We start from the raw sequence: 17957 nt of genomic DNA on the forward strand, positions 1-17957 counted from the left end.
GTTGATCTCAGAAATAACCATAGAATCACAACTTCCATTCATGTGCTTGAGCAAGTGGTTGACCACCAGCAAGTCACTGTATTTTTATTTTGGGGAAGTGATATTTGCAGGTAGTGTGGCCGAGCGGTCTAAGGCGCTGGATTAAGGCTCTAGTCTCTTTGGAGGCGTGGGTTCAAATCCCACCACTGCCATTGCTGAAATGTTACATACATTGGCACACTCCTTGCTGAGGATTAGCTAAACCTGACTTTCCAGCACCTTGGAGTAGAGTTTACCAAGGAGGCTGAGCAGTGTGATACTCCTGTAATGGGCAGATGCCATTCTTCTTGAAGAGGGGAGCAACCACCCTGGTCTGCCACTCCTTAGGCACTGCCACAGACCTCCACGCAATGTTGAAGAGGTGTGTCAACCAAGACAGCCTCTCCTTACAATATTTCTCAACAAATTTAATCAATCCCTGGGGCCACTGTGGAGTTCTTTTACCTGATTTGATAAAACATTAGATCTCTTTTATGGTTCAAACAAGGGAGCATATCAATCAATCAAGCTGCCTCCACGAGGATCCACAGACACAGGCAGTGGACTACAATATGCACTTTGCCCGTGTCTGGTATTACTAATCCAATTGAATAGGTTATGAACACTGCAAACAGGTATAGCACCACTTTTTGAAGCCATACACAACAATAACATTACATATTTCACCCAGGTCTCCTCTCTTGGGAGTTTGGAGAGAGGGCATGTGACCAAAGTGAGGGCTCTGACACAGAGAGGGATATTCCAGAGGGTGAGGAGGATGAAGAAGAGGGTGAGGTGGATGAAGAAACATAAATGGGACAGAGAGAGGAACAGCCAGAGGGACAGCAAGTGGATCCATGTGGATCAAGTACTGCACCATCAGGTTTGTGATGAAGAAGGTTCTTACTATTTTCAAAGCAATGCAATTACAATTTCATTGTAGGTCTACTGTGTGTCCTTAAAATGGTGCTTTCTGCTGTCAAATTCTTTTTTTGTGTCAATACGGCTCTGTTTTTTTTTTAAGCCTACATTTTTAAATGCATGCAGGTATACATGCATACAGTGGTGTGCATGTGTTTAGGAACCCAAGTTGACTAAAAAGAGGAATTAAAAAAATCATTGTTTGGTAATTGATCTTAATGCCTTATTTAACGAAAAGGAAAAATCCAACCTTTAAGGACACCAATTGCACTGTCCAGTGATGGTGGTATAGCGGTGAGCATAGCTGCCTTCCAAGCAGTTGACCTGGATTCGATTCCCAGCCATCGCAGTAGTTTTCATTGTGTAGCTACTTGCTTTATTTGTCAAGAAGTAACCAGAAAGGTTACTTGCCCAACCCAATTTGATAAAATATTAGATATCTGTTATGGTAAAAATAAGAGAGCATATCAATCAATCAAGCTGCCTCCACGAGGATCCACAGACACAGGCAGTGCACTACGATTTGCAATTTGCCCGTGTCTGGTAACTACTAGTAACCAACTGAAAAGTTTATGAACGTATGTGCAAACAGGTATACCGCTGGATTTCAGGTTGTCGTGGCCAAGTGGTTAAGGCGATGGGCTTGAAATCCATTGGGGTCTCCCTGCGCAGGTTCAAATCCTGCTGACAACGAGAGGCATTCTTTAAGATTGGCAGCAAACCAATGACACAATATGGTAAATCACACATTACCGAATTGCAGATGTACCTTTGTGAGCAATATTGTGTTATCTCACAGGTACTAGAAGCCACCAGTCTCCACCAAAGTATGTCTTTTCAGTCTGTGGTACAAGATTTGCAGTGAACGTTGTATAGCAGTTCAATCATTTTGCCCAGGTTTGATTTCCAGCCATTTACAGGTTTTAAAGCTATACACAACATATTTCAATTTCCTTGCGAGAGTCATCCCAAAAGGATTAATAAAGATAAGTCTAAGTCTATCTCAGAAAAAAGTAAAAAAACTCTGAAAATCTTCAGGGGATGTAGCTCAGTGGTAGAGCTCATGCTTACATGTATGAGGACCTGGCATCTCCAGCAGGTATTATGGTAGAGTCTTTAAAAGAGCTGCAAAGATATTACCTCCTGTGGTAATCTGACTGGTAGACAGCACAACAAGCACTTTAAACGTACATGTTTCTATTTACAGTATTTATTAACTGTAGTGTAATGTATTTATTGTTTTATGCTCCAGTTTGTATGGGTGTTACAGCAGGTATGAGCACTGTAGTTTCTATATTTATGGGAGAAATGAACTTGACAAACTATTAAGTTAACTCCTCGGCCGGTGCAGACATTTCACTTCAGACACTAGCAGCAACAGACGCTATGTTAAACATCTGACTGGAAATATATTTACTGCTGGTGCAAAGCATAGGAATTAGCAGAGGATGGTTTCGATCCATCGACCTCTGGGTTATGGGCCCAGCATGCTTCCGCTGCGCCACTCTGCTCTGCTGTGCATACTCAGGGGCTGGACAAACAAGCCGAAATATGTCGGTCAAAGGCAGAAAGGAACTGTTCACTTGTGGCCATTAACGACAAAAAGACAAACTTGAAGAATAAAAAAAAATAGTATGCATTGTCATGTTTCCTGTATTGAGTATCATTGTCAGACATAACACCATACCTTTTGACAGCGATAAGTACGCCACTAACACAGAACGTTTAGAGAACGTTAGGGAACGTTAGTTTTTGGTTCTCTAAAGGTTAGTTCGAACCAAAAGCTAACGTTTAGAGAACGTTCCCTCCTGGTTATAACGTTCCCTGCTGGGATTTGGACCCCGGATCTCCTGTTTACAAGACAGGCACTTTAACCACTAAGCTACAGCGCCTTCTACAGATAAGCCTGTCTTGCAAGAATACAATGAGCTAATGAACACGGTTGCTTCCATCCATCCATCTTCATCCAGCAGCTCCAGCAGGGGACCCCTAAGAACTCCGGCAAATGAAAACAGCTGGACATGTCCTTGAGCGACGCCTCAGGACTCACTGTTCATAGGCAGGCCTACGAGAACAACAGAAGTCCTATGCAAAGACCTTGAGAGATGAGAGACCCTTTTCCCACAGGTCTGGTAAAATCTAACCTCCATGCCATAAGTCCCCTCATCACAAAGGTCATTAACCACTCACTCCAGGCTGGCCATGTTTCATGGAAAGCCATGAAAAGCTTAAATACAGTCTTAATTTAGTCCTCCTCAACAGTCAACATAGCGTTTGCTGTGTGGCGTGTCTGTTTTTATTTCTCTCATGTTAACAGTATTGACCAATACGGTAAGCATTCTAACCTCAGCTGGCACGCTCACGCCATGCAGGCAGTGTGCAGGAGCCCTAAGCTTCCAAGGTAAGACTGAAATTCATGATAATAAAAACTTTATAATCCTTACACTAAAGTTGCAAAAACACCTCCAACAAAAGGCTTTCATTCGCTTTACATGGACACATGTAATGTTATGGTAGAAAACAACACCACATGTCACTTAAGTGCTCTAGAAACATCAAGCATTAACTTGGTTGCACACGTTTAGTATTGGCAAACATATAGAAACAATTCATTAAGTGAGAACCAGGCACTGCTGGGATTTGGACCCAGGATCTCCTGTTTACGAGACAGGCACTTTAACCACTAAGCTACAGCGCCTCCTGCAGTGAAGTCTGTCTTGCAAGCATACAATGAGCTAGAGAAAAGGGTTCCCTCCATCCATCCATCTTTGTCCAGCAGCTCCAGCAGGGGACCCCAAACTGCCCTTTGCCTAGCCACATAAACCAGCTCCGACTGGGGGATCCTGAGGCGTTCCCAGGCCAGGTTGGAGATGTACTCTCTCCACCTAGTCCAGGGTCTTCCCCGAGGCCTCCTCCCAGCTGGATGTGCCTGGACCAGCTCTCTACGGAGGCCCCCAGGAGGCATCCTTACCAGATGACCCAACCACCTCAGTTGTTTACACCGAGTACCTCCATAATGGCCATGCATCCGTGTTCCTCCCCAGAGGTGCTGTGGCTTAGTTAGTTAAAGGGCCTGTCTAGTCAGCAGAACTTCCTGGGTTCACTTCCCGGCAGCACCTTGTTGTTGCAGAGATTACCTGTACTTGTTTTTAAGTTGCCTGCCAATCAGATGTTGTTGTGGGCGGGGCATTAAGTCTGACTCAGTGGTGAGGGAAATGGAGCAGCTGACTGACACAGAACTGTAGTGGAGTCAAAGTAGCGCATTTATTAATTAATTTAATTAGTTATCAGGCAAATAGAACACCTTGTGGGCATGTTATTGGTGTTTCTGTGTAAATGTAACATAACATTTTCATTTACTACCAGGGTACTTTCACAGGGATTGGGTTGACATGATGATGACGACACGCCAAAAGAGGTAAATCTCTCCAACAACTAGGTGCTGCTGGGATTTGAACCCAGGATCTCCTGTTTACTAGACAAGCACTTTAACCAACTAAGCCACAGCACCTCCACAAGTAGATACACTGTTAAGTCTAAATTTGTCTTTACCTTATATAAGCTAAACATACAGTATACTGACAGGTAGTATTGGGAGTAACGGCTTAGCTCGCCTAGGCTTGGCGGATCAATCCTATCCAGTCAGTCTGCAGAAGAGGTAGAAGTACCTGGCAGGTCTCTCCCTTCAGCAGTTTGAGAACGCCAGCCACTCCTTCTCATTGGTGCTGATCATCCACATCTCACCCCCATAGAGCCAGTGAAGCTCGGTCCACCAGATGGACCGCTCACCATTCGAACCAGACTGGGGGAACGTTTCAGAGCCCAGCACGGATCGTAGAGCAACAGCTACGGCCGCAACCTTCTGACGTCCACTGTTCCTTCCAACATGGAGCTCTTCCAGATTGTTGAGAATCTCTAGCAGCTGGATGTGCTGCCATACAAAAATGAGAAAGTGGTAACCAAGTCAAGACCAGGAGGCAGTAAGTCTGCTTGAAGAGAAGACTACGGGTGTGGAGGTGGACAGAATACTCCGCTATGCTGTAACAGTTTCCTTAACTCACCTGGCAAGGAAAAAGTACAACGCATAAAAACTAAGGTAATGGGTGGATCTCTGATATCTATCGGCTATAATCTAGTCCTGCCTACTTTATTTACACAACCCCAGAATCAATCAACCGTAAAAAAACCCTAATTGCATCGAATTTAACTCAATAAACATGCTAATAAAATTAAAAGAAGACCATAGAATATAAGTGTAACTGCTTAACTGTGTAACTAATTAAACAGGATGCACCATCTTCGTCCCCATCCCTTTCTGGCAGCCATATTTGATAAGAATGGCCGAGCAACCAAAGAGCAAATGTGAAGTAGGTACGGGAATGTACTGTTGAAAGTCGGTTTGCAATGTGTGCTGATGACTGTGTAACCCTTGCAAGCAACTTATCTTACCACCCCCCCCAAGCTACACCACCACAACAAACAAAAAAAAACAATATCCCCAATATCGAACCTACACCTCCAGTGGAGACTGCGACCTGAACGCAGCACCTTGGACCGCTCAGCCATCCTGACTGAATATTCCAACGTGTAGTAGGATCTCTCACAGAAATAATAATATGGTAAGTCAACTATGTCATGATACGGTACTCAGTCATCCAGGTCATAGTTATCAAGGGAAGGTTTCCCTATTGTCAGCCCAAATATATGGGTTTATGGGACCAGAAGAAAGTGTTTGAAATGTGCTTGACAATTGTAGTACATTGCATGGGATGTGAAGGCATCTACCGACTCCCAATGTGCAATGCAGGCTAAATCCTGTGGTGGGAATCAAGATCCACCAATGTTTCTGTCCAAAATGTCCACCTGTGTCCAGACATGTCCCAACTAGATGGGAAAGAGACTGACATTTGGGTCAACATTGTGGAAATATCTCAATATGTTCAACTAAGTCTAAATTTGGAGGTCTTTTAAGTTAACGTGAAGTACAGGTCACAGCTCAACATGCCACCACCAACATACTGTTTCAGTCAAACAGCCAAGAATACTTTACCGTTAGCCTAGATGTGGACAGTGTAGAGGTTGATTTTTTTATTTCAACAGTACTCTGGCTTAAAACCAGGTTCCACTGAGACTTGAACTCGGATCACTGGATTCAAAGGCCAGAGTGCTTACCATTACACCATGGAACCACTGTTCTAAAAGGCAACATTGGTTTGCCAGGCCGCTTCTTTCATAATATCAACACTTATGCTATTGAAGGCACACAACAATTACTGGCTAATTTAAGTCATTTAGTAAGCTAAGCGTTCACACAGGATGTGGAACAAGGCAAGTCAAGAATAGGTTTTAAAAGCTCTTGCCACAAACAATGAATACAGCAGTAGATAGGTCTACTGTGTACACATGGTAACTTTACATGGGTTGATAATGCAGATGCTCACAAAAGGTGCGGCTGTACTTTCAATTCAGTATCTTGCCCAAATTAATGTCCACTATAATGTAGAGAATAGCTGAGTTCAAGCTTCCCAATAACATGTCTCTGAAATTAGTTGTAGAAGGAAACAATTCATGTAAGAAGTGGGATTTGAATCCAAGTCCCCCGTGGAGACTGCGACCTGAACGCAGAGCCTTGGAACACTCAGCCATCCTATAGTTTTTAAAATAAATTAATTCATAAAAAATATGACTAACATGTGATTATTTTTAATGTTATATTAATAAATAATGTTACAAGTATATGGCTAAGTAAGCAATAAAACCTTTAAATAAGCCCTTCTTGTTTTTTTTTGTTATGTCTCAGCAAGAAGTGTTATGCTTTTGGGTCGGCTGTCCATCTCTACACCAGAATCAGAAATACTTGATTGATCCGTGAAGGGAAAACTCTGGAAGAGACTGCTTTTTTGAGCCAGAAACCTAAGGATTTTGGATTTGTGCCTCTACAGTCCTCAGCTCTACCAACTGAGCTATTGAAGGTCAACATGTTTATGAACGCACTTCCCATTCTTGTGAATGTGATAACACAGGACCCCCTGGAGGGAATATCGGAATCATCAGGGGCTGTAGCTCAGTGATAGAGCGCACTTCACAGTCTCAATGCCCAGATGTATTACAAGATTTGAAGTGGACATTGTATTTCCCAGTGATGGTGGTATAGTGGTGAGCATAGCTGCCTTCCAAGCAGTTGACCTGGGTTTGATTCCCAGCCATCGCAGTAGCTTTCTCTGAGTGATGTACTTGCTTTTTTTTAACAAGAAGTCAGCAGAAAGGTTACTTGCCCAACCTGGTTGGATTAAACATTAGATCTCTTTGGGCTGCATGATTATGGCCAAAGTGATAATCACGATTATTTTGATCAATATGGAGATCACGATTAATTATCACAATTATTTTTTGATTTTCTACTCCAAAGTGCTGGAAAGGTAGGTTTCACCAATTGTTTAACCTCAGGTTGACAAGGAACAATCTCAGCAAGGTAATTGATGGATGATTCTAGTTACTTCACCAAGTTCAGCCCAAATGACACAGCTGTAAGACATCACCTTGGTTGGCTTCCAGCTATGTAATGGATGCAAATGGCAGTGATGGGATTTGAACCCACGCCTCCAGAGAGACTGGAGCCTTAATCCAGCGCCTTAGACCACTCGGCCACACTACCTGCAAATAACAGGCAACTTGGCGGAGGATTGGCTGAAGCTTACTTTCCACCACCTTGGAGTAGACCAGGGAGGCTGAGCAGAGTGATACGCAAGTTGCAAGGTCTACAAAATGTTAAACTTTGCCACTCGTAAGCTGTTAGAACCTTTGTTGCCACCTTCCCTCAAAATGTGAATCACAGAATTTCCATCCCTTGAGCCCAAACAGCAGAGCAGAGTGGCGCAGCGGAAGCGTGCTGGGCCCATAACCCAGAGGTCGATGGATCGAAACCATCCTCTGCTAAATCTCATCATTTGTATGAGCACTGAGTCTATTTCCAGTCTGTGGATGTTTAGCAAAGGAAGTGTCTGGGATTTAAGGTTTCCATCTGCTGAAGAGTAAACCTAATAGCATGTCCAGTTATTTCATCTATGAAAATGGAAACTACAGTGCTCATACCTGCTGTAACACCTCTAAAAACTGGAGCATAATACTAAAAACATACTGCAGTTTAAGTACAAAATACAGTAAAATAGAGACTGTAAAACATGTGCATTTAAAGTGCTTGTTGTGCTGTCTGATAGTCTGAGGTATAAAAGAAAGAGCACACCGCTTAGTTTGTGTAACAGGAGGTCTTAGTCTACCACTACGTTCTATAACCCTACCAGTCAGATTACCACAGGAGGTAATGTCTCTGCAGCTCTTTTAAAGACTCTACCATAATACCTGCTGAAGATGCCAGGTCCTCATACATGTAAAGCATGAGCTCTACCACTGAGCTACATCTCCTGAAGATTTTCAGTTTTTTAAAACTGTTTTCTGAGATTGACTAAGACTTATCTTTATTAATCCTTTACTTACTTAGGTGCTTTAGGTAACTGCCTTCCAAGCACTTGACCTGGGTTTGATTCCAGCCTTTGCAGTAGTTTTCGTTGAGTGATGTTACTTACTCTATTTGTCAAGAAGTAACCAGAAAGGTTACTTGCCCAACCTGGTTAATACAATATTAGATCTCTGTTATGGTACAAATAAGGCAGTATATCAATCAATCAAGCTTCCTCCATAAGGATCCACAGACTGAGGCAGTCTACTACAATTTGCACTTTCTACTCCTTACATTTTACGAAATTGGCTTGTTACTTTAGTTTTGTACTAAAAGTCGTATATCAGGTGTGATTGTGAGAGAAAGAGCAAGAGACTAGTTGTCCGGAGGATAATCAACTGAGATTGTTTGCGTCTTTTAGAACTGTAAGTCCTAGAACTGATGTTGTCAGTTCATTTAAGCCTGTTCTTGTATTGGTCTGTAGTTCTGGCAATTTAAAAGTTAGCTTGTTTGTGTTCTTCACTTGTTACCTAGGTCAGGGGTTTCCCAAAACTTTCAGCCCGCGACCCCCAAAGTAACGGTGCAAGTGACTCGCGACCCCCCACCCCCCCCACTATAAACATTGCGCGCAACCGCGCACGCACTACAGGCGTATCCAAACATGAGCATATTGACACACAAAATAACACAACAGCCATGACATTATTCTACAGTAATTTACTCATTACTTTAATTTGAACTTAATCTCACCTAATGAGGTGGATGTGCAGTATGTTTGGAGCACAGCAAGTAAAAAAGCTCTATATTTTAATTTAAAATAGTTTTTATATACATTACACACTAGGCCAAAAAAAAGAAAAATCCCTTTTACCTATTTCGGCCATACAGTATTCGGGATATTCGTGGTGTGGTTTTTAATCGGTCTGGAGTAACAACTGTGGGCATCAGCGATGGGCCGAAGGTAAAGCCCGGGTTGGTAACGCTGCTACCACCATGAGTACGGCGTGGATGGACCCGTTCTGGACCAGAAGGCAGCGCCGGGCGCTCGCTCTGTGGAAGGAGCGGTACACGGAGCTAGATGGCCGGGGCTGCCTACGTGTTTATACAACTTTATACATCCTCAAACTGGCTGGAATCACACACATCCTCTCCAAGGAGGGCACCAGCAGGGACATTGTCTGGAGGAAGTTCAGGCAGAACTGGCAGAGGAGCTGAGACACGAGTTAGAGGAGGAAAGGGAGCGGGGCGCGCGGTCCGAGCAGCGGGGGGGGCGCGGTCCGAGCAGCGGGGGGGCGCGGTCCGAGCAGCGGGGGGGGGGGGGGGGGCGCGGTCCGAGGAGCAATGCGCACCACAGCAGACACCAACACACAGAGGCAGTGACAGGTTAGTTAGGTATAAATGTTCAAAGAAAATACTTTTAGGTGTTATTTGCATGTTTACATACCATATTTTTCAGATGTGAATGAAATAATTACGTTTACTATGCCATGATATGAATTATTGAACACTGGGCAACTAAAGTGTATAATTAAACACGATAAATTGTACATTTTGGTGTATTTCGTTTTTCTAAAGATATCCTAACACAATACCTGCATTAAATTGCAATTAGTGTTTATCATGACAGATTATAGAGTTTAGAATCTTGTTCCAGTACTTTTGGAATCCCGGCAGTTGTGGTGTTAATGTTGGAGACGCTACTCGGAAAGAAAGAAAATCAAAACAGCTTTCCCTTTTTATTTAGTTGCTTGTTATTTTAAATTTAGCCACCAGTTTTATCTTGTGTTAAAATCATGGCTAACATGCTATGTCTAATCGTTTTTTAAATTTTTTTTTATTTCTGGAAATCAACTTGCGACCCCCCCTCTCTGGCTCGCGACCCCCCTGGGGGTCCCGACCCCCACTTTGGGAATCACTAATGTAGTTTAATGTCATTGTTTTTGTTTTTTTTGTTTTTTCCTGCAGATATGGTGAAGGATGAGAATATGCCGCCTAAAGACATTTAAACACATCCATGTGTTTAAATGTGTTGTCCAAAGAGTGTCGGCTCAGAGCGGCTACCGAAAGAAAGAACAGGTGGCTGTCATGTGACCTGAGGAGGGAGCGGGAGAAGGAGCGTCACTAAGCAAAAATACTATTACTGGAAGACCAGTTGTTTCTGGTCACAACAGTGTTTGATGGTTAGTGTTGGGTGTAGTTTGTGGTGTGCATGTTGTCTCATTTATAACTGCTGTCTTATGGTGATTGTAGATTGGTTAACTTAAGTAAAAGTTACCATCTTACACTTAAAGTAATGTTACCAGCAATAGTTCAGTAAGTTGAACATGAATATTTATTGTTCTGATATTCATTATAAAATGAAGTAGTGTCCTTCTGTGTAACAGTCTGTATACAATGTTGCATATGTAGATTGTGATTTTGGACAGTAAAAACTAAAACAGGGACGCTACATAAAGGTAGTTAATTGCATTTAATCTTCAAATATGCGTCACACGCCTGAAATCTTAGACCCTCAGGATTCAGATAAGACCACATTCAAAAATACTATGATATAAGCAGGTAAATAACTGCAATCAAGTAATAATACTGAAAAGGATAGCAGCAATCAAGTGTGCTAACATACCTGCACATTCTACATTTACCCGGTTCGGCAACATTGTACCTTGAGTTTTTTTTTTTTTTGTTTTGTTTTTATGAGTTGCCAACAGTCCAAGGATAGTAATATCAAAGCCATTTTGTCCAAATCTAGCCATTTGTCTGAAACATCTTGAAGTTTCTGACCGAATTACAATGTAAACACGGAAACGTAGTTCACTTCCGCACATATTTTCAATCTTTTTCCTCAAGCGAGAAGTCTAACTCTAAATTTGGGTGTTACACATTGTTCTGCAAAGTCTTACGATTCAAACCAGACCTCATGAGGCAATCTGTTCCCGGGATGCAGAGATGGACAGCTTGGAAGCCAATGAAGTCGGGCATTCGATTTGGACCATCCTCATTTCGATCAACAGTTATATCAACCAGTATCAATGTCATGTTCCGAGACCCTCTATCTCTTTAGCCTATGAAGAGACAAATCCATCCATACAGTAGTTATAGTGTGAAAACTGATTTCTGTCAGAGTTTGTAAGCAAGGGGGAAGGGTGCTGTGTGTGTGCGTTTGTGTGCTTCTGTGTGCTTGTGGTCGAGTATGTACTGTAACAGTGTGGATCCTTGTGTGGACCACATTTCTGCGCTTAGTCTTGACATCTATTGTAATTAACATAAAGTACCTTGGGCCTTTATAGAAGATTACACTGTTTTCTTTCTTTTACTCCCTTTCATACAGTAGATGAGATTTGATACAATCTAGATTATGGTTATTAACTGAAACCTGGTTAGACCATAATAACAGCGCTGCTGTTCTCATCGAGTCAGCTCCCCCTAACTTCAGTTTTATGAGTGAGAATAGAGTGAATAAGAAAGGAGGTGAGTCGCCATTTTGTTTAATGACTCATTCCACTGACGCAAATATGTTATGGAAATTTGTTTCTTTTGAATATGTTGCTCTTCAATAAGATCTTCCCCTCAAGCGATGTTTCTAAAATCTACAGGCCACCTAAATATTGTGCAACCTTCATTGATGACTTCATGAACTGCTGTCTATTATCTGCATTAACTTTGATTGTGTAATCATTGCGGTGATTTTTAACATTCATGGTGACAGCCCCCAGGACAGGGGGACAAAGAGCTGTGTGTTTTTGAGAACTATGGACTGACTCAGCATGTGACGGAGCCCACCCACAATAAGGGGCACACTCTGGACTTGATTGTCTCCAAAGGTCTGAACTTTCCAAGGTTGTGGTGACTGACGTTTGCTCTCTCTGATCATTCCTGTGTTTTCTTAACGGCACTATCTCTGTGCCCAAAAGTGTCCAAACAAAGATAATCAGAAAACGGTATATCACTGAAAACACCAGTGACACATATTTTTCAGCTTTTCTCCTCCACACCAGCCCTCTCTGGGCTATCAGTCAGTGAGCTTGTAGATAATTTCAACTGTAAAATCACAAATGTTATTGATGCCATTGCTCCCACTAAGGTCAAATCAAAGTTGTATCTGGTAAGAAAAGATCCATGGAGAAATGTCCTACTGGTGAGAACAGAAAAAAGAGAGTGTAGAGAAAGCTGAACGAAGGTGGGCGAAAAACAAATCTCCTGGTCCATTATAACTCCTATAAAGAGAGACTTCGCATTTATAATTTGGAACTGAGGAATGCACAGAAGGTCCTTTTTCTCTGATATTATCTCTAGAAACAATAATAATTTCCCGTGCTTTGTTTGCTACTGTTGATAGGTTAACAAACCCTCCAGTACCAGTAGCATCTGAACTTTATATCTACCAAGGCCTGCAATGACTTTGCCTCCTTCTTCAAAGACAAAATTCAAAAGATTAGACAAACAGTCAGTGCCTCCATATCAAGTCCAGGATATGTGTTGTCACAGTGTTCAAGCAAAAATAGTTCCAATATGACAGAATTTCACACGATCACCATACAAACCTGGAGGACATTATTCAACATCTGAAAACCTCGACCTGTTGCCTTGATGTTCTACAACGGGACTTTCAAAAATGTTTCCAATTGTTTGACTTCTGATCTTCTAAGATGTGAACACATCTCTTCTTTCAGGTATCTTTCCACAGGCCCTGAAAATGCAGTAATCAAGCCACTCTTAAAAAAGAACAACCTAGACAAGTCACTATGAGCAACTATAGGCCAATATCAAACCTTCCGTTTTTAAGTAAAATCATTGAAAAAGTAGTCTTTCAACAACTCAACCATTTCTTGTCACTAGCAACAGTTTTTGATACCTTTCAGTCGGGTTTCCGACCACACCACAGCACTGAAACGGCTCTTGTCAAAGTCTTTAATGACATCCACCTTAACACAGATAATGGAAAATTCAATCTTAGTATTACTTGATCTCAGTGCTGCATTTGACACGTCGACCACGATATACTACTAGACCGATTGGAAAACTGCGTTGGCCTTTCTGCTCAGTACTAAACTGGTTTGATCCTACCTAAAGAATAGGGATTACTTTGTGTCTATAGTAATTATGCATCTGAGCGTACAAATATGACGTGCGGAGTCCGCAAGGGCTCCATTCTGGGGCCTCTTCTGTTTAACATCTACATGCTTCCACTGGCTCAGATATGGAGAAAAACAAAATAAGTTTACCATAGTTATGCGGAACGACACACAAATTTACATAACCTTATCGCAGGGGACTATAGTCCAATACAAAAACTGACTAAGTGCATCGAACAAATTAACGGCTGGATGTGCCAGAACTTTCTGAATTAAATGAAGGAAAACTGAGGTGGTTGTTTTGGAGCAAGAGAGGAACGATTAAAAGTCTGCGCTCAGCTTCAAACAACAATGTTAAAACAAAACGACAAAGCCAGAAATCTTGGTGTAGTCATGGACTCAGACCTGAACTTTAACAGCCACATTAGACAATTACAAAGTCAGCCTACTATCACCTAAGATATATCAAGGGTTAAAGGACTTATGTGTCAACAGGATTTGGAAAAACTTGTCCATGCCTTTATCTTCAGTAGACTTGACTACTGTAACGGGGTCTTAAAGGTCTCCCTAAAAAATCAATCAGACAGCTGCAGCTGATCAGAACGCTGCTGCTCGAGTCCTCACTAAGACCAAGAGACTGGATCACATCACTCCAGTTCTGAAGTCTTTACACTGCTTCCTGTGTCTCAAAGAATTGATTTCAAAGTACTCTTGCTAGTTTATAAATCACTTAACGGTTTAGGTCCAAAATATATTGCTGATAGCTACTACACTATGAACCACCCAGACCTCTCAGTCATCTGGGACAGGTCTGCTTTCTGTCCCCAGAGTCAGAACTAAACAGGGTGAAGCAGCTTCAGTTTCTATGCCTCATATCTGGAATAAACTCCAGAAACCTGTAGATCCGCTGCTACTCAGTTCTTTAAATCAAGGCTGAAGACCTTTCTATTTGATGCTGCCTTTCTTTAAATGACTACTCATTTCTTTAAATTTCTTATGCGCACTGTAAATTTTCTGCTTGTGTTATGTTTCTCTTTGTTTTTAACTGTCTATTCATGTGTTTTACCGGTTTAATGCTTGTGATTTTAAACTGTTTTTACTTGTGTTTTATCTGTTCAACTGATTTTGTGTAAGCACTTTGAATTGCCTGTGCTGAAATGTGCTATACAAATAAAAGATGCCTTGCCTTGCCTGCTTTCTCAGACTGGTGAAGGTAACCACATGGTGGAGGCCCAGCAATTGTTGCTGCACCATTAGCATATCCAACATGGAGTATGTGGGGGTATAGTTCAGTGGTAGAGCATTTGACTGCAGATCAAGAGGTCCCCAGTTCAAATCTGGGTGCCCCCTGCAGATGTGTGTAGGTGATCATCTTTATGATAGTACTTGGGATAAGGATAAAAGCTTGCATTTACTGAGGTTGCTTCTTCCAGAAAGCCCTTGTGCTTTCTCCCCTCAGACTTCCTGGATTGTGGTGGCACCTGAGTAGTAGTAATAGTTCTATACCTTTATGCTGCCTTAATTACCACCAGTCCTCTTTTCATTCCATTCTCTCTCTCTCTCTACTCTCTACTCTCTCTCTCTCTCTCTCTCTCTCTCTACTACTAAGTAACATTTGCAAAGGTAGTGGTGGGATTTGAACCCACACCACCAGAGAGACTGGAGCCTAAATCCAGCACCTAGACCACTCAGCCCACAACCTGCACACACCATCACACCAAATCGTGACACACACACGGACCGTAACTAATGGTATGATTGTTAATGTCATTGGAAACAAACTTTTGCAAGGAAAAAGTCAATACTTTATTGAAAAAAGGCCAGTACTTAATGTCTCCACTGCTGAAGAGTAAACTTAACAGCATCTCAAATTTACTCATCCATAAAAATAGAAACGGTGCTCATACCTGCGTAACACCCATACACACGGAACATATACAATAATATACTACACTACAGTACAAGTACATAAATACAGTAAAATAGAAGTGTAAAACGGTGTACATTTAAAGTGCTTGTTGGCTGTCTGAACTGAAATTGAAATCACTGAATAAAAGAAGAAACCTGGGTAAAAACTTGCAATGGTAATGTTGTATATGGCTTCAAAACCTTTAAATGCAACTGCAGTGGCTGGAACTCAAACCGTGGGATAAATGCTTGCACTGCTACGGTTATAAATCATAGACGAAAAGAAACACACCTGTTGTCTTTCTGCTGGACAATACAACGTTCACTGCAAATCTCTGAAACCATAGACCCACAATTTCCATTCACATGCTTGTGCTATTGTTTAACCACCTGTCACTGTATTTTCAGCATCAGTGTGTTTTTTTGTTTTTAATGCAGCTGCCCGTGTGAGGGTCGAACTCACGACCTTCAGATTATGAGACTGTTGCGCTGCCTATGCGCCAACGAGGCTATGAAAGCAGTTGCAATGGTCGGGAAACTTTCAGAAATACTAACAATTTGGTCTTTAATCTCAATAAAAACAATGTTTCTGGAAACCTATGTACTCACACCAAGGCTAAGACTGACCCTAGATGCTTTGTCATGACCCCATGAAAACAACCAGGACAAAAGACTGGGTGCAAAGGTTGAAGGAAATGCGATTATATTACTACAACAAAAGAAATGACAATCAATGATGGTGGTAGTCAGTTTTAGTCAGTGGTGAGTGTGTATGCATGGATGATGTGAGGTATGGTGTCAGTGATTTATGCTGGACAGAGTAAAACTAACAAAGATGAGCGGGAGAGGTGCTGGACTGAGAGACCTCTAGGGCAATCACAGATGAACAACCAATAATACAACACTACTGAGTGAATGTGTCAGAAATGAAGAACATTGTTCAGAAAGCTTAATGAAGCTTCATTTGACCCATATCTATTAACTACCTGAAAGAAATTAAGTCTCTGGAAATATTATGACCAGCAATTAGACAAAATGTTGCAACGTAATTTTGAACCGCTCCTAGAAGAAACCATGGTAGCATTGAATTCGAAACTTCTGAAGTTATTGTTGATCTCAGAAACAATGATGAACGACACCCCTATCACCCCGCCCATGTTTGTGCCTTTGTTATGCAAATACTCTGGAGTCACTTATTTAGAGTATGCATTCCCATTTTTCCCAATTGATTGTAAAAAAGCCTTCCTGAGATTGGTTGATCTCAGAAAAACCGTAGAATCACAACTTCCATGTATGTGCTATGTGCCCGTGTTCAATCACCTGTCTTGTATTTTCAGCACAGATGTGTTTTTTATTTTAAAACACCTGCCCCGTGTGAGGGTTGAACTCACAAACCTTCAGATTATGAGACTGACGCGCTGCCTACTGCGCCAACGAGGCTATGAAAGCTATCGCAATGGTTGGGAAAGTTTCGGAAATACTAACAATTTGGTCGTCAATCTTAATAAAAACAATGTATGTGGAGACCTATGTATTCACACAAGGCTAAGACTGACCCTAGATGCTTTGTCATGACCCAGAACGTATTTGTCCACTTTCTCATCTTCTTTTCTCCAATCAACCAAAGCTCCCTCCATTTTTTGCCAATCCTGAGAGACTTCAAATCCATTTCTTGTCAATCAAAAAGGCGCCCCTCCTTGGCAAACGCCATCTCCATTTCCTACCAATCCAATTGCATTTTCTGCTTAAGAGAGACTTTGCATTTATAATTTGGAACTAACGAAGGCAAGGAGGTCTTCTCTATATTATCTCTGGAAACAATAATATTCATGTGCTTTGTTTGCTACTGTCGATAGGTTAACAAACCCTCCAGTACCAGTAGCATCTGAACTGTTATCTAACAAGGCCTGCATGACTTTGCCCCTTCTTCATAACAAATCCAGAAGATTAGACAAATAGTCCGTGCCTCCTTTCCAGTACAGGATATGTGTTGTCACAGTGTTCAAGCAAAACTAGTTCCAATATGAAAGAATTGCATACGATCAAACCTAAAAACCTGTGAAGCATGCACCGCTACCACTGAGCTCCATCCCCTAAAGATTGTCAGATCCAGGGGGGCCCCGTGTTATCACTTCACATTCACAGAATGAGAAGTGCGTCTTTCTGGGATGGTAGCTCCCTTCGATAGCTCAGTTGGTAGAGCGGAGGACTGTAGAGGTATAGAACTGAAATCCTTAGGTCACTGGTCAAATCCGGCTCGAAGGAGAACCTTTTTCCAGAGGCTACCTTCAGGATCAATAAAGTGTTTTTGATTCTGATGTACAGATGGATGGTGGACCTAAAACACAATACTTCTTCATAACATAACAAGAAACAAAAAAAACAATAGGTGTTGGAGACAGAGTTAAGCCCTGACAGAATAGAGAACTACAGACAAACCATGTGAAATAGTGTCAAGTGTGACCAGAAGAACTTGAAAAAAACGAGAACTATAAAAGTACAAACCTTTCTTTAAGAAATCTTATTGTGCTCACAAGGGCCCTTATTTATGAAATGTGCATACGACCTAAACAGGCGTAGGA

General features: G+C 41.8%; 7 non-coding genes across 7 annotated transcripts; 4 read left to right on the top strand and 3 right to left on the bottom strand.

The window, feature by feature from the left end:
• The first annotated feature begins 109 nt into the window (after positions 1-109).
• Positions 110-191, top strand: trnal-aag (transfer RNA leucine (anticodon AAG)). Its single transcript has one exon. It is a non-coding gene; the product is annotated as a tRNA-Leu (tRNA).
• Positions 192-1550: 1359 nt separating this feature from the next.
• trnas-uga (transfer RNA serine (anticodon UGA)) lies at positions 1551-1632 on the top strand. Its single transcript has one exon. It is a non-coding gene; the product is annotated as a tRNA-Ser (tRNA).
• Positions 1633-3564: 1932 nt separating this feature from the next.
• On the bottom strand, positions 3565-3637 carry trnat-cgu (transfer RNA threonine (anticodon CGU)). The gene has a single exon. It is a non-coding gene; the product is annotated as a tRNA-Thr (tRNA).
• Positions 3638-4376: 739 nt separating this feature from the next.
• Positions 4377-4450, bottom strand: trnat-agu (transfer RNA threonine (anticodon AGU)). Its single transcript has one exon. It is a non-coding gene; the product is annotated as a tRNA-Thr (tRNA).
• Positions 4451-7512: 3062 nt separating this feature from the next.
• trnal-aag (transfer RNA leucine (anticodon AAG)) lies at positions 7513-7594 on the bottom strand. The gene has a single exon. It is a non-coding gene; the product is annotated as a tRNA-Leu (tRNA).
• A 209-nt stretch (positions 7595-7803) lies between these two features.
• trnam-cau (transfer RNA methionine (anticodon CAU)) lies at positions 7804-7875 on the top strand. Its single transcript has one exon. It is a non-coding gene; the product is annotated as a tRNA-Met (tRNA).
• A 6870-nt stretch (positions 7876-14745) lies between these two features.
• On the top strand, positions 14746-14817 carry trnac-gca (transfer RNA cysteine (anticodon GCA)). The gene has a single exon. It is a non-coding gene; the product is annotated as a tRNA-Cys (tRNA).
• Positions 14818-17957: the final 3140 nt, after the last annotated feature.

The sequence above is a fragment of the Etheostoma spectabile genome, unplaced genomic scaffold (genome assembly GCF_008692095.1).
Source record: "Etheostoma spectabile isolate EspeVRDwgs_2016 unplaced genomic scaffold, UIUC_Espe_1.0 scaffold00018856, whole genome shotgun sequence".
Taxonomy (NCBI): Eukaryota; Metazoa; Chordata; class Actinopteri; order Perciformes; family Percidae; genus Etheostoma; species Etheostoma spectabile.